The 14,734-nt window shown below is 43.0% G+C and overlaps 1 protein-coding gene across 4 annotated transcripts in view; it reads right to left on the bottom strand.

Annotated features, from left to right (window-relative positions):
- Positions 1-14,734, bottom strand: part of UBAP1 (ubiquitin associated protein 1) — an 84,868-nt gene that overhangs the window by 54,349 nt on the left and 15,785 nt on the right. The window contains exon 1 of one of the 4 annotated variants that reach the window (XM_077912315.1): positions 1,489-1,630. The exons of 2 other annotated variants lie outside the window; for them this stretch is intronic. The gene's annotated coding sequence lies outside the window, so the exon portion shown is untranslated. Of the gene's footprint in view, positions 1-1,488; positions 1,631-14,734 lie in introns of those variants that run through there. One more of the 4 variants, XM_077912317.1, reaches the window with a different exon arrangement.

The following is a 14,734-nucleotide window of genomic DNA, read 5'->3' as shown; positions in this document are numbered from 1 at the left end:
ACTTAATAGGTTAATGCAGAAAATGTAGTTCTTTTAGGCTCTGAATATTTCATATTCTTTGTTATAAAATAATACATAAACTTTCAGTCTAACAAGTTTAGGACATTAACTATAAAGAACTAGATAGCTAGGGCACCTGGGTGGCTCAGTGGGTGAGCATCTGCCTTCAGCCCACGTGGTGACCCCGGAATTCTGGAATCAAGTCTTGCATCGGGCTCCATGCATGGAGCCTGCTTCTTCCTCTGCCTGTGTCTCTGCCCCCCCACCCCCCACCCCCGCTCTGTCTCTCATGAATAAATAAAATATTACAAAAAAAACCACCTAACAATCACTAAATACTAAACGCCCTGTCTTCCCCCATCTAATGTGACAAAATTCCAAAGAGAAACATCCTATCTATTCAATTTCCCAAATGCTAATAACTAAAACTTAGGAAAGAGAAAACAATAATAAGTAGGGTTAGAACACAAAATATTTAATAGTTAACAAAATTACGAAATCTGGTTTTCTAACACTCTATGGTGTTTATTTTATCTTTTTTAAAAGATTTTATTTATTTATTCATGAGAGATACAGACTGAGAAAGAGACATAGGCAGAGGGAGAAGCAGGCTCCATGCAGGGAGCCCGATGTAGGACTCGATCCTGGGATCCAGGATCACACCCTGAGCCAAAGGCAGACGCTCAACCACTGAGCCACCCAGGCATCCCACTCTCTGGTGTTTAAAAACACAAATTTTTATTCCAGCTTGATATAAAATGTATTTTCATTTTCAAGAGGCTAGTCTGGAAACAAGTATGTGTGGAGACAACCAAAGGTCAGAGATCCCTGACAGAAATCACATAAATGAAAAGTAACTTGAGGTTCCACAATAAAGATTTGGGACTGTTTCTGAGGCCCAGGTGGGCTGCATGGCTAAGTCCCCACCCAAGAAATAAACAAAAGAGGCAAGATAAACACACTGGAGAAGGTCAGACAACGTCAAAGACACCCCAAAGACCCCCTCACCCTGGCTCCGGTGTCCTCCCATTCTCCCTAATCTCAACGCCTCACGGAGAAGTAAATCTGCATCTCACTTCCCCAACTCACCCTCAACTCCCGATCACTTGCCTTCTTTTCTAAAACCTGGGTCCATTTCCCCGAAATCCTCTAATTCCCACCGAGCTCTCACTCCAGCCAGATACACATCTACCGCGCCTGTCTTTCAGTAAGGTATTAGTCCCCTTAATCCGAACTCATTTTTCCCGCATCCCATCTGCCTTCCGCCCCTTCAACTCTGGTCCCCTCACTCCGACCTTTCTCCCAGAATCCTCCCCAAGTCACGGATCTCTGGCCCCTTCTGCCTCCCACCCCCTCAACTATAGCTCCTTTCTTCCCGCTCGGCCTCCAACCTCCTCCCAGGGAATCCTCTCCCATCCGTCTCCCGGTACCGGTCCCCTCCCCCAACTCCGCCCCTCTCCCACTTCTCCCAGCGGGAGGCCCCCTCACCTGAACACCGCTGCCGCTAATGTCCCAGAACCCGAAAGGTGCTGGCGTCGGACGGCCTCCCAGGCTCGGTCCCCGCTGAGCTCCTGACGGCCCCTAGGGAGAGCGAACGCCACCACCTCCAACTCTGCCCGCCTCGGGCCAGGCCGTCACCGTAGCCACCGCCAGTGCCACAGCCGCCATGTTGAAGTCCTACTTCCCTCCTCCTTCCCCTCACCGCTCCGCCCCCTAGGGCGTCTGACGTCATGGCGTCGCGCTCCACCCTCCTTGGGCCAATGGGAGGAGCCGACGGTGACGTAGCTAATCTCTCTCGTACTGCCCAACTCTAGTTGCCTGGACCGCTGCAGTTGGAGCGGATGGACTTTGCTGACCTAAAGAAAGGGAAAGGGGCGGGGGAGGCTACTGAGAGGGTAAGGCGTAGAGGCTGGAGAAGCAGCCCAGGCGAGAACCTGAGAGGCTAGAATCTCCAAAGGACGCACAAAGACTTCATAATGAGACCTATTTGGGAATCAGAATGTCTGGCTTTTGGTCCCCGATCAGTGATCTGGTACAAGTCCTATTCTTTCTGGGTCTCATTTTCCCCATTTACAAAGATTGGTTAGAAGGTGACCTCTAAGTCTCCCTCCAATTGTGACATCCAGCGCTTTAAACTAGGTAATCCAATCCCAAACATTTACTGCCTTCTGCATTTTTTTGTCTCTTGGAGTCAGGTGCATAGAAGATTCATAACTGCATGAGATGAATCTTTGTTCCCAAAAGTTCCTACTTGGTGAGAGAAATTGAAGCATTAACAGTTAACTCCAGGAAAAATCAGAGTGATAATGGCCTAACAGGTGCATTAATTACTATGGAAAAATTGGCTTTTGGCTAAGGGATTAGGAAAGATTTACATCTCTACACTTTCTAGGTACATAATGATAGTGTACACTGAGGGAGCCTGGGTGACAGAATCGGTTAGGCGTCTGCCTTAGGCTTAGGTCATGATCCGAGAGTCCTGCAAGGAATCTGCTTCTCCCTGGGGGCCCCCCACTTGCGCTTGAGCTCTTTGTCTCTGTCAAATGAGTAAATAAAATCTTTTAAAAATAACAAAAAGAATGTGTACACTCTCATGCCTAATTCTTCAGCCCTGTTTTCTCTTCAGAAATCCAGAGAATAGGGGGATCCCTGGGTGGCGCAGCGGTTTAGCGCCTGCCTTTGGCCCAGGGCGCGATCCTGGAGACGCGGGATCGAATCCCAGGTCGGGCTCCCGGTGCATGGAGCCTGCTTCTCCCTCTGCCTTTGTCTCTGCCTCTCTCTCTCTCTCTCTCTGTGTGACTATCATAAATAAATAAAAATAAAAAAATTAAAAAAAAAAAAAAGAAATCCAGGGAATAGGGCAGCCCCGGTGGCTTAGCGGTTTAGCGCCAACTTCGCCCGGAGTGTGGTCCTGGAGACCCAGCATCGAGACCCGCATCAGGCAACCTGCATGGAGCCTGCTTCTCCCTCTGCCTCTCTCTCTCTCTCTCATGAATAAATAGATGGAATCTTAAAGAAAAAAAAAAAAAAGAAGAAGAAGAAGAAAGAGATCCAGAGAATATTTGTACTTTGAAGGGTACTATGAAAGAAGATGGGTGTTCCAGTAGGGGGAAGATAACGTAAGCAGAAAATAGCAAATCATCTATTCTGGACTATTTGCATACTTAATTCAATAAATAATGGGCAGCCACTGGTTTGTGGAAGAGCAATGAGCTGAATAAAACTCTTCACTAAGAGAATTAAAATGGTAGCGGTGAATAAAATGAACTGGAGACTACATGGCAGACTTCTGCAGTAACAGATTCATGCCTGAACTAATGCAGAGACAGCAGGAACACCTGGGTGGCTCAGTGGTTGAGCGTCTACCTTCAGCTCAGGGCGTGATCCCAGGACCTGGGATCAAGTCCCACATCGGATTCCTTGCAAGAAGCTTGCTTCTCCCTCTGTCTCTGCCTCTCTCTCTCTCTCTCTCTCTCTGTCTTTCATGAATAAAATAAAATCTTTAAAAAAAAAAAAAAGCAGAAACAGCAGATGGAGACTAGGGGATAAACTAAACCAAGATTTAGGGGATTGACTCAACAACACTCCCATGTGAAGACCTGCTACATGAGAGAATAAATCATAAAGAAGAAAAACCAAGTTCTGGGGCAGGGGGTGGGTGTTTTTAACAGAAACAAGAAAGAAGTAAGGTTTACTGAAGTGTCACAGGAGGTAATAATGAGTTCAGCTGTCCAAATTAAGATGATGCCAAATTTTCGGGAGAGATGTTCAGGTGAGAATGTGAGTTTAGAAATCAGAAAGAGGGACACCTGGGTGGCTCAGAGGTTGAGCATCGTGCCTTTGGCTCAGGGTGTGATCTCAGGACCGGGATTGAGTCCCACATCAGGCTCTCTGCATGGAGCCTGCTTCTCCCACTGCCTGTGTCTCTGCCTCTCTGTCTCTTGTGAAAAAATAAATAAAATCTTAAAAAAAAAAAAAAGAAATCAGAAAGAGGTAAGGAGTACACATGTGTGATATACTGATACTCCTTGAGCAATTAAAATTTTCATTGATCATTCAACAAGCATTTACTCAGTGCTGGTAGTATAACAAGCAGTGTCCTATGCACTGGGAATATGGCAGCATATAGAAGAGACTCCCCACCTCAAAAATAAAAAAAAAAATCCTGTTCTCACAGAGTTTATATTCTAGAGGAAAATGACTAATAGTAATGGTGAGAAGTGTTAAGAAGAAAAAAATCAAGGAAAGGAGATAGAATGCATCCATGATTGAAATTTATAAAGGATGGCCAGGGAAAGGTGACATCTGAGTAAAGACCTGAAGGAAGTGAAATATTTGCAGATATCTAGGAAAAGAAAATGCCAATCCAAGGGAACACAGTACAAAGGCCCTGAGATGGAAGTTCACCTTCTATGGTCTAGGAACAGTGAATGGAATGGAGTGAGCAAAGAGAATGGTGGGAGATGAAGCCAGAGAAAAAACAGGGGACTGAATCACATAGGGTCCTATAAATCTTTTTAAGGATTTTAGCTTTTATTCTAAGATAGCTGAAAGCCATTGGAGAGTTGTAAGCAGAGAAGGAAAATGACCTAACTTTTTAGCAGGATCATTTTAGCCACTACACTGAGCATAAGCTTAAGAAGGACAAGGTTTGGGGGATCCCTGGGTGGCTCAGTGGTTTAGCACCTGCCTTCGGCCCAGGGCATGATCCTGGAGTCCCGGGATCGAGTCCCACGTCGGGCTCCCTGCATGGAGCCTGCTTCTCCCACTGCCTGTGTCTCTGCCTCTTTCTCTCTGTGTCTCTCATGAATAAATAAATAAATAAATAAATAAATAAATAAATAAATAAATAAATAAAATTTTTATTTTTATTTTTTATTTTTATTTTTTTTAATAATATTTTTAAAAAAGAAGAAGAAGGACAAGGTTTGGGGTGCTTGGGTGACTCAGCAGTTGAGCATCTCCCTTGGACTCTGGGTGTGATCTAGGAGTTCTGGGATCCAGTCCCACATCGGGCTCCCTACAGAGAGCCTGCTTCTCCCTCTTGCCTATATCTCTTCCTTCTCTCTGTGTCTCTCATGAATAAATAAAATCTTAAAAAAAAAAAAAAAAAGAAGAAGAAGGTAGACCATTTAGAGATTATTGCAGTAATCCAAGCAGGAAATGATAGTCCTAGGTAGTACTGTAGAATTGTAGTAGCACTGACGGTGATTAGAAATGGCTAGGAAAAAAAAAAAAAAAAGAAATGGCTAGGATTCGGCAGCCTTGGTGGCTCAGTGGTTTAGCGCTGACTTCAGCCCAGGGTGTGATCCTGGAGACCCAGGATTGAGTCCCACGTCAGGCTCCCTGCATGGAGCCTGCTTCTCCCTCTGCCATTCTGTGTGTGTGTGTGTGTGTGTGTGTGTGTGTGTCTCATGAATAAATAAATAAAATCTTTAAAAAAAAGAAATGGCTAGGATTCTGAGTACATTTTGAAGGTAGAGCCGTAAAAATTTGTTCACAGATTAGATGCACAGTGTGAAGAAATGAAAGGACTCATGGATGACTTTAAGATTCTTTTTTTAAGGGACGCCTGGGTGGCTCAGCGGTTGAGACTCTGCCTTTGGCTCAGGGCATGATCCTGCGGTCCTGGGATCAAGTCCCACATTGGGCTCCCCACAGGGACCCTGCTTCTTCCTCTCCCTGTGTCTCTGCCCGTCTCTCTCTCTGTCTCTCTGTCTCTCATGAATAAATAAATAATAAATCTTAAAAAAAAGATTATTTTTTTAAGATTTTACATATTTATTTATGAGAGACACAAAAAGAGAGGCAGAGACACAGGCAGAGGGAGAAGCAGGCTCCATGCAGGGAGCCCGACATGGGACCCGATCCCGGGACTCCAGGATCATGCCCTGGGCCGAAGGCAGGTGCTAAACCACTGAGCCACCCAGGCATCCCTGACCTTAAGTTTTTTTACCTCAGTCAAATTCTTGCAAGTCTGTCTAGAAGAATGGAAAATAGGATTAAAATTAACCCTCTGGAACACTGACAAATAGGGCATGGGAAGAGGAAGCAGAGAAAGAATGGAAAAATGGTGACTAGAGAAGTAGAAAAGGAGGGGCACCGGGTGGTTCAATGGTTGAGCAGCTGCCTTCAGCTCAGGTCATGATCCCAGGGTCCTGGGATTGAGCTCCCCACATCAGGCTCCCTGCAGGGAGCCTACTTCTCCCTCTGCCTGTGTCTCTGCCTCTCTCTCTGTCTCTCATAAATAAATAAGTAAATAAATAAATAATCTTTTTAAAAAAATAAAAGGGAGAAGTAGAAAAGGAATCAGAAGACTATGGTGCCATGGCGGATTAGGAAGGGAAAACCTTTGGAGGGCTGGGCCTGTGCCTTTAAGAGTAGACCTCCCTGAAACCAGAGGCTAGCCTCCTTCATCAGATAAGGACTTGTGAGATTTCCCCACCAGCCTCGGTTTTTCCTCTTCCTTCCTACTTTAGGTGGGAATCAGGTTTCTGACCATCCACTTCTGGTCCAGCCTGATGTCTCCTATTCCCCCATGGACACAACCCTTTCTTAAGAAATGGAAATGAGGTAAGAAACAAAAACTTCACCTTTCTAAGGGTGACTCATACTTGACAGTTTCCAGGTGTGAATCCCAATGGCAATTCTCTTTGGGTCCGGAAGAAGCTGAACAGGATACCCGTCCTCTACTACCCCTGCCCAAAGTCTTTCCTTCCCAGTGTATCTAGACAGTGCCAGCACCAGCTAGCCTAGAAGTGGCACTCCAAGCCGAAGGCACCAGCTTGCACTCCTCCCATTTCTCCTCTTCTTTCTCCCCTCCTTCATACACTAGGCTTTTGGTATGGATCTAAAAGCAGAGATGGGAAAAATAACAAGCTCTCAATCTTTAGCTATCCAGCATTTACTAAGTCCTACCATATGCCAACCATCATGAGTCTACAAGGATACTCTTGAGGAAGTCAAGTGAGGGAAGCAGACAGGTGTGCAGATAATGGTGGTACCTGGCAGAAAATTATCTCAGTTTCTAGGTGGTACATTCCATGCCTCAGGAGTAGAGAGGGGAGAAAGTTTGGATAGACTTGAGAAATCAAGGAAGACTGTATGGATTTTTTTTTTTTTTTTTTTAGATTTTTCAATTTTTTTTTTTTTTTTTTTTGAGAAAGAAAGCACACACAGCTAGTGAGAGAAAACATGAGTAGGGGAGAGAGGCAGAGGGAGAAGGAGAGGCAGACTCCTCACTGAGCAGGGCGCCCAACGCGGGGCTCAATCCCAGGACCCCAAGATCATGACCTTGGCTGAAGGCAAATGCTTCACCGACTGAGCCACCCAGGCACCCAGAAGACTGCATGGAAAATTGAAGCATTTAAGTTAGGTTAAAAAAAAAAAAAAAAGGTAGAATGGGGGCAGCTCAGGTGGCTCAGTGGTTTAGTGCCGCCTTAATCCCAGGGCCTGATCCTGGAGACCTGGGTTTGAGTCCCATGTTGGGCTCCCTGCATGCATGGAGCCTGCTTCTCCCTCTGCCTGTGTCTCTGCCTCCCTCTCTCTCTGTATTTCTCATGAATAAATAAAATCTTAAAAAAAAAACAAAAAACAGGTAGAATGAAGAGTGCCCATAGCAGTAAGATGGGGAGCCTGCTTTTCTCTCTCTCTCTCTGAAATAAATAAATCTTAAAAAAAAAAAAAAAAAGTGCAAATAGCTAGTGAACATATAAAAAATATGGTCAACATGACCAATAATTTTTAAAAATGAAAAAAGGCCTCATTTTTCACCTAGCAAATTGGCAAAAGCTAGAAGGATTAATTACGTCCAATGCCATTGTGGATGGAGAAATAAGCATACTTATATACTGTTGATGGCAGTACAAATTGGTGAAATCTTTTGGTAGAGCAGTTTGGCAGTAACTGTCACAATACATTGTGGAGTAAAAAGCAAGTTACAGAATAATGCATATTGTATCCACTTTTGTAGAAAAGAAACAACTAGATAGATGGATATAAATGCAGACATAGATATAAATGTAGATTTCTTTTTTTTTTTTTTTATTTAATTTAATAAATGTAGATTTCAAGGGGTGCCTGGCTGGCTCAGTCGGCAGAACATGGTGGAGCATGAGACTATGGATCTCAGGATCATGAGTTGAAGCCGCACATGTGGCATAGGGTTTACTTAGAAGAGAAATTTTTTTTAAATAAATAACTGTAGATTTAGATATTTAAACATAGATAACAGACTGAAAAAGTACACAACAAACTCTTATTATGGCTCTAGAGGGAACAAGATGTGCCTGGAAGAGGGTAGGCAGGACTTGGAACCAAGGAAGGAAGGAAAGTGGAAACCAGGGAGATCACAGCCACTGCTAGAAGATGCTCTCACAGCCATAAGAGAGAGGAAGAATTACCCTGACTTCTTCCTTCCTCCCCCTCCAGTTGCCTGCCAGTGCCTCCCACTGATGGAATCTAACTAGTATTCAGTTGGCAAAAGAAGCTCAGAAATGTAGTTTTCAGAGCAGAGATATAATGACCAACCTCAAAAAGCTACTGGGTAGTTGACAGAATCAAAGAGAGAGGGGTGCCTGGGTGGCTCAGTTGGTCAAGCGTCTGCCTTCGGCTTGGGTCGTGGTCTCCCAGGTTCTGGGATCTAGCCCCACATCGGGCTCCCTGCTTGGTGGGGAGTCTGCTTCCCCTTCTTCTCCCAGCTTGGGCTCTCTGTTGCTATCTCTGTCTCTCTCTCTCTCTCTCTCAAATACATAAAATCTTAAAAAAAAAATCAAAGAGAGAGATAGAGAACCAGATATGAAAAACAGTAGAAAACCTAGTAAAAAAGAGAAAGAACCATGTGAGGTAAGGGTCATCCCGTAGAAGAGTAAAAGAAATGGGCGCCTGGGTAGCTCAGTCAGCTAAGTTTCCAACTCTGGTTTCAGCTCAGGTCATGAGTTTAGGATCCTGGGATTGAGCCCTGCTTTGGGCTCTGTGGATACAATACCAGGGTATAAAACTCAGCAACCTGAGTGCAACCAGATTTTAGCCTTCTCTGGACCCCTCAATCAGGCACTTTTGTGAGCACAAAGTACATATCTATACATTGCTGTCCTGGTTGAGGAGGCAGAGACTGGAACCAACGGAAGGAGAGTAGAGGCAGCCTGTGAGGATACAGATCTATGCAAGAGGAAGTTCTGTAAGCTCAGCCTCCTAGCCCAGAACTTCATTAGAAATCTCAATGATTTCATTTGCTTCTGGTGCTGCTGTGACTGTGAGGAATTTGCAAAGAGAACCCTCCGGAAATTTGGAAAGACTCCTTTGGAAGGAAAAATTAGCAGATGGTGTTTACAGCTTTGCTTTGGTTCTCCCATCAGAGTGAATGCCAGATGTTTACTTCTGGTTTCCAAGATAGTGTGTGAGATCGAAAAGGTTCCTTTGCCCAAAGATAATAAAATACCGGAATAAGTTAAGGTTGAGTATGTGGGCAAGTAAATCCTGTGCCAGCTCAGCAAAATTTGATTTGCTGCTATGGTATTACCATTCTAGTCTTTTCTTTAAGTCATGTAACAGCATCAGTGTCCCATAATAGGGGGTTGGCAAGATAAATCCACATGAGGCAATACTATGCAGCATTAAAAAGGATGTTATACAGTCTTTTTTTTTTTTAATATTTTATTTTTTATTCATGAGAGAGAGGCAGAGACATAGGCAGAGGGAGAAGTAGGCTTCCCACAAGGAGCCCAATGAGGGACTTGATCCTGGATCCCAGGATCAGGCCCTGAGCCAAAGGCAGATGCTCAACCACTGAGCCACCCAGGTATCCCCAAAAGGATGTTATAAAAGATGAAATTATAGACACAGTAAGATCAGTGGTTGCCAAAGGTTAGGGAAGGGGGATAAATAGGTGAAGTATACATCATTTTTAGGGTCCTAAAAGTATTCTACATGATACTTGTAATGGTGAATGCATGACATTATGCATTTGTCAAAATCCGTAGAACTGCAAAAAACAAAGGGTGAAACTTAATATAATCTATGAACCTTAATAATAATGCATCAATACTTGCTTCGGCTTGGGTCATGTTACAATTGTAACAAATGTACCACACTAATGCAAGGATTTAGTAATAGGGGAACCTGTGGTGGGATTGGGGTTTATGGGAATTCTCTATATTATTTGCTCAATTTTTTCTATAAATATAAAACTGTTCTAAAAAATACAGTCTAAAAAAAGGATGTTATAGAAGTATGTAAATATGAAAAGATGCTTATAAAACATTGCTAAGTTTAAAAAGAGCTACTGGGCAGCCCGGGTGGTTCAGCGATTTAGCGCTGCCTTCAGCCCAGGACCTGGTCCTGGACACCCGGGATCGAGTCCTACGTTGGGCTCCCTGTATGAAGCCTGCTTCTCCCTCTGCCTGTGTCTCTGCCTCTTTCTCTCTCTCTTTCTCTCTCATGAATAAATAAAAATAAAATCTTTTTAAAAAATAAATAAATAAATAAAATAATAAAATAAAAAGAGCTACTAACCATATATTTAATATGCTCATTTTTGTAAAACTACACACATACACACAATATAATTTTGAATTTGAAATTCTGAAAGGACATATGCCAAAATATTTACAGTGGTTAATTCTTGGTGGAAGGATTATGGGTAATTTGTAATTTCTCCTTTTTGTTTGCTTATTTTTTAAATATTTTATTTATTTATTCATGAGAGACACAGAGAGAGAGAAAGAAAGGCAGAGACACAGGCAGAGGGAGAAGTAGGCTCCATGCAGGGAGACTGATGTGGGACTCCATCCCGGGACTCCAGGATCACGCCCTGGGCTAAAGGCAGGCACTAAACCGCTGAGCCATCCAGGGACCCCCGTTTGCTTATTTTAAAATGCTCCAGGGCTGCCTGGCTGTCTCAGTTGGTAAAGCATGAGACTCTTGATCTTGGAATTGTAACTGCAAGCCCCATATTGAGTGTAGAGATTACTTAAAATATAGTCTTTTCAAAAAAATGCTTTAACACATTTTTACTACACAAAACAAAGAATATCGTCCCATTGTAAATGGTTCAAACAATAGGAAGTGTATTTTAGTACTGCTGTGGTGCGCTCCCCAGATCTCCACACTTCAAAACTGAAGCATTCACTCTCCCAGCTAAGGAGAGTGTTAATGGCTGACAGTTTGCAGTTAAGCACCCCATACAACCTTCCCAAGAAGAGCTGCTTCACTTAAAATCACGCCCTCCCCAAAAGCATAAAATACCTAGGAATAAACCTAACCAAAGAGGTAAAGGATCTATATACCCTAAAAACTACAGAACACTTCTGAAAGAAATCAAGGAAGACACAAAGAGATGGAAAAGCATTCCATGCTCATGGATTGGAAGAATAAATATTGTGAAAATGTCTGTGCTACCCAGGGCAATTTACACATTTAATGCAATCCCTATCAAAATACCATGGACTTTCTTCAGAGAGTTGGAACAAATCATCTTAAGATTTGTGTGGGGGGATCCCTGGGTGGCGCAGTGGTTTAGCGCCTGCCTTTGGCCTAGGGCGCAATCTTGGAGACCCGGGATCGAATCCCACGTCGGGCTCCCAGTGCATGGAGCCTGCTTCTCCCTCTGCCTGTGTCTCTGCCTCTCTCTCTCTCACTGTGTGCCTATCATAAATAAAAAAAAAAAAAAAAAAAAAAGATTTGTGTGGGAACAGAAAAGACTGCGAATAGCCAGGGGAATATTAAAAAAGAAAAACAGAGCTGGGAGCATCACAATGCCAAATTTCAGGTTGTACTACAAAGCTGTGGTCATCAAGACAGTGTGGTATTGGCACAAACAGAGACACATAGATCAATGGAAGAGAATAGAGAATCCAGAAGTGGACCCTCAACTTTATGGTCAACTAATATTCGACAAAGCAGGAAAGACTATCCACTGGAAAAAAGACAGTCTCTTCAATAAATGGTGCTGGGAAAATTGGACATCCACATGCTGAAGAATGAAACTAGACCATTCTCTTACACCATACACAAAGATAAACTCAAAATGGATGAAAGATCTAAATGTGAAACAAGAATCCATCAAAATCCTAGAGGAGGGATCCCTGGGTGGCGCAGCGGTTTGGCGCCTGCCTTTGGCCCAGGGCGCGATCCTGGAGACCCGGGATCGAATCCCACGTCGGGCTCCCGGTGCATGGAGCCCGCTTCTCCCTCTGCCTGTGTCTCTGCCTCTCTCTCTCTCTCTCTCTCTTTCTCTCTGTGACTATCATGAATAAATAAATAAAATCTTTAAAAAAAAAAAAATCCTAGAGGAGAACATAGGCAACACCCTTTTTGATCTTGGCCACAGCAACTTCTTGCAAGATAATCCAGGAAAGCAAGGGAAACAAAAGCAAAAATGAATTATTGGGACTTCATCAAGATAAAAAGCTTCTGCACAGCAAAAGAAAGAGTCAACACAACTAAAAGACAACCTACAGAATCGGAGAAGATATTTGCAAATGACTTATCAGATAAAGGACTGGTATCCAAGATCTGTAAAGAACTTATTAAACTCAACAGCAAAGAAACAAACAATCCAATCATGAAATGGGCAGAAGACATGAAGAGAAATTTCACCAAAGAAGACATACACATGGCCAAAAAGCACATGAGAAAATGCTCCGCATCACTGGCCATCAGGGAAATACAAATCAAAACCACGATGAGATACCACCTCACACCAGTGAGAATGGGGAAAATTAACAAGCAGGAAACAACAAATGTTGGAGAGGATGTGGAGAAAGGGGAACCCTCTTGCACTGTTGGTGGGAATATGAACTGGTGCAGCCACTCTGGAAAACTGTGGAGGTTCCTCAAAGAGTTAAAAATAGATCTGCCCTACGACCCAGCAATTGCACTGCTGGGGATTTACCCCAAAGATACAGATGCAGTGAAAAGCCAAGACACCTGCACCCTGATGTTTATAGCAGTAATGTCCATGATACCTCAACTGTGGAAGGAGCCTCAGTGTCCATCGAAAGATGAATGGATAAAGAAGATGTGGTATATGTATACGATGGAATATTACTCAGCCATTAGAAATGACAAATACCCACCATTTGCTTCGACGTGGATGGAACTGGGGGGCATTATGCTGAGTGAAATAAGTCAATCAGAGAAGCACAAACATTATATGGTCTCATTCATTTGGTGAATATAAAAATTAGTGAAAGGGAATAAAGAGGAAATGAGAGAAAATGAGGGAAAATATCAGTGAGGGTGACAAAACATGAGAGACACTTAACTCTGGGAAATGAACAAGGGATAGTGGAAAGGGAGGTGGGTGGAAAGGGAGGTTGGGGTGACTGGGCACCTGGTGGGATGAGCACTGGGTGTCATGCTATATGTTGGCAAATTGAACTCCAATAAAAAAAATAAATAATAAAAAAAGATTTTAAAAATGCCTTTGTAGGTGATATATAAAAAAATAAAATAACAAAAACTAATATTATAGATACCTATAAAGAATTTGAGTAAGAAGAATCATTTTCTAAATGTGAAAGTGTAAAACAGCAATAGTTATATGTTACATGATATGTAATGTAAATATATCATTGCATCTAAACAAATATCATGAGTACAAAAAAATTAATCAATTAATTAATTTAATCATGCCCTCAAAAAAATAAAAATAAAAATCATGCGCTCTTCCCCAAGGCAATTATATTAAAAAACTGATAGTTTCAGGGTAAAAAGACCTGTTTATCCTGGCCCCAAATAGGACCATCCTAGTTCCAATACTCTGCCTGGAATAGATGGAGGCTTTCTTGTTTTGGGGTTGGGTTTTTTTGGTTTTTTTTTTTTTTTGGTTTTTTTTTTTTTTGGTTTTTTTGAAGTTTGTTTAAGTGATCTGTACACCCAACTTGGGCTCAAACCCACAAACCCAAGATCAAGAGTCACATTTCCTTTTGACTGAGCCAGCCAGGCTCCTGGACTGAGACTTTTTTGAGAATGAATTGCAGCAACTTCTGTCCAAATCCTGCTTCATTCACTCTCCCACAAGTGATCCTAAGCGCCTGTCCAATAAACTTTCTGGATTCAAATCACTGTCTGATTTCTGGGGAACCTGATTAACAGTAACTGTTGCCAGGAGTGATATAAGAAAGCAAATCCTAAAATGAGATTTGAGAGGTACCTGGCTGCTCAGTTGGTTAAGCAGCTGCCTTCAGCTCAGATCACGATCTCAGGGTCCTGGGATAGAGCCCTGCATTGGCGGGAAGGGGGGACAGGGGTGGGGAGGGCGTCCCTGATTAGTGGGGAGGCTGTTTTTCCCTCTGACCCTCTGCGTGTGCACACGCTCTCTCAATCTCTCTCTAATAAATAAATAAAATATTTTTAAAAATAAATGAGATTTGAGAGTGGGATCACTCACCAGCCTGTAGACAATGAGGAGACCATCACTAGTGGTGGGTGGAGCATTGTTAGCGCCTGCATGTGATAGTAATGCAATTGTTCAGATTTTTACCAGTGATAATTTGGGATGTTTTGCCTGAGGAATGGAATGCATGGGGGTAGGAGAAAACGATGTGTCAGGCATTTGAGAAATAATAGGATGTTTGTTGTTGAGAGAGTAATAGATACTTTGGAAAAAGGGTGAGTGTAAAAGTCAAAGGGCCTTCTTGGCAATGTATAGAGTCTATCATCTCCTGCCCCCAGAGGGTAGAAAAACCTAAGGATCAAGATCAGGCTCAGGGCTTAATTATGAGATTTTGAA

The sequence above is a fragment of the Canis aureus genome, chromosome 10, assembly GCF_053574225.1.
Source record: "Canis aureus isolate CA01 chromosome 10, VMU_Caureus_v.1.0, whole genome shotgun sequence".
Classification (NCBI taxonomy): domain Eukaryota; kingdom Metazoa; phylum Chordata; class Mammalia; order Carnivora; family Canidae; genus Canis; species Canis aureus.
Note: the sequence above shows the minus strand (reverse complement) of the source record. Positions and strands in the feature narration are given on the sequence as shown.